This window comes from Oncorhynchus gorbuscha, unplaced genomic scaffold, assembly GCF_021184085.1.
Source record: "Oncorhynchus gorbuscha isolate QuinsamMale2020 ecotype Even-year unplaced genomic scaffold, OgorEven_v1.0 Un_scaffold_2373, whole genome shotgun sequence".
In the NCBI taxonomy this organism is placed as follows: Eukaryota; Metazoa; Chordata; class Actinopteri; order Salmoniformes; family Salmonidae; genus Oncorhynchus; species Oncorhynchus gorbuscha.
In genome coordinates, this window is record NW_025745111.1 from 1 (window position 1) to 2,500 (window position 2,500).

A 2,500-nucleotide genomic window follows, 5' to 3' on the forward strand; every position below is an offset into this window, starting at 1 on the left:
TTCTATATGTTATCTATATAACCCTATATATCCTATATATTATAACCCTATATATATAACCCTATATATTCTATATGTTAACCCTATATAACCCTATATATCCTATATTATAACCCTATATATTCTACATGTTAACCCTATATATTATATGTTAACCCTATATAACCCTATATGTTCTCTATATAACCCTATATATTCTATATGTTATCTATATAACCCTATATATTCTATATGTTAACCCTATATAACCCTATATATTATGTGTTAACCCTATATAACCCTATATATTCTACATGTTAACCCTATATAACCATATATGTTCTCTATATAACCCTATATATTATGTGTTAACCCTATATAACCATATATATTCTATATGTTCTCTATATAACCCTATATATTCTATGTTCTCTATATAACCCTATATATTATATATGTTATCTATATAACCCTATATATTATATATGTTATCTATATAACCCTATAAATTTTATATGTCAACCCTATATAACCCTATATATTCCAAATGTTATCTATATAACCCTATATATTCTATATGTTATCTATATAACCCTATATATTCTATATGTTCTCTATATAACCCTATATATTATATGTTAACCCTATATAACCCTATATATTCCAAATGTTATCTATATAACCCTATATATTCTATATGTTCTCTATATCACCCTATATATTCTATATGTTAACCCTATATAACCCTATATATTATGTATGTTAGGCCTATATATTCTATATGTTATCTATATAACCCTATATATTCTATATGTTAACCCTATATAACCCTATCTATTCTATATGTTAACCCTATATAACCCTATATATTATGTATGTTAACCCTATATATTCTATATGTTATCTATATAACCCTATATATTCTATACATTATATATGTTAACCCTATATATTATATATGTTAACCCTATATAACCCAATATATTCTATATGTTAACCCTATATAACCCTATATATTCTATACGTTATCTATATAACCCTATATATTCTATATGTTATCTATATAACCCTATATATTCTATATGTTATCTATATAACCCTATATATTATATATGTTAACCCTATATATTCTATATGTTAACCCTATATAACCCTATATATTCTATATGTTATCTATATAACCCTATATATTATATATGTTAACCCTATATATTCTATATGTTAACCCTATATAACCCTATATATTCTATATGTTATCTATGTAACCCTATATAATATATACGTTAACCCTATATATTCTATATGTTAACCCTATATAACCCTATATATTCTATATGTTATCTATATAACCCTATATAATATATATGTTAACCCTATATATTCTATATGTTAACCCTATATAACCCTATATATTCTATGTGTTAACCCTATATATTCTATATGTTATCTATATAACCCTATATATTATATATGTTAACCCTATATATTATATATGTTAACCCTATATAACCCTATATATTCTATATGTTATCTATGTAACCCTATATAATATATACGTTAACCCTATATATTCTATATGTTAACCCTATATAACCCTATATATTCTATATGTTATCTATATAACCCTATATAATATATATGTTAACCCTAAATAACCCTATATATTCTACATGTTATCTATATAACCCTATATAATATATATGTTAACCCTATATATTCTATATGTTAACCCTATATAACCCTATATGTTCTATATGTTATCTATATAACCCGATATAATATATATGTTAACCCTATATATTCTATATATTAACCCTAAATAACCCTATATATTCTATATGTTATCTATATAACCCTATATAATATACATGTTAACCCTATATATTCTATATGTTAACCCTATATGACCCTATATATTCTATATGTTAACCCTATATAACCCTATATATTCTATATGTTAACCCTATATAACCCTATATATTCACCCTATATAACCCTATATATTCTATATGTCATCTGTATAACCCTATATAATATACATGTTAACCCTATATATTCTATATGTTAACCCTATATAACCCTATATAATATATATGTTAACCCTAAATAACCCTATATATTCTACATGTTATCTATATAACCCTATATAATATATATGTTAACCCTATATATTCTATATGTTAACCCTATATATTCTATATGTTAACCCTATATAACCCTATATATTCTATATGTTAACCCTATATAACCCTATATATTCTATATGTCAACCCTATATAACCCTATATATTCTATATGTTATCTATATAACCCTATATAATATATATGTTAACCCTATATATTCTATATGTTAACCCTATATAACCCTATATATTCTATATGTTAACCCTATATATTCTATATGTTATCTATATAACCCTATATATTATATATGTTAACCCTATATATTATATATGTTAACCCTATATAACCCTATATATTCTATATGTTATCTATGTAACCCTATATAATATATACGTTA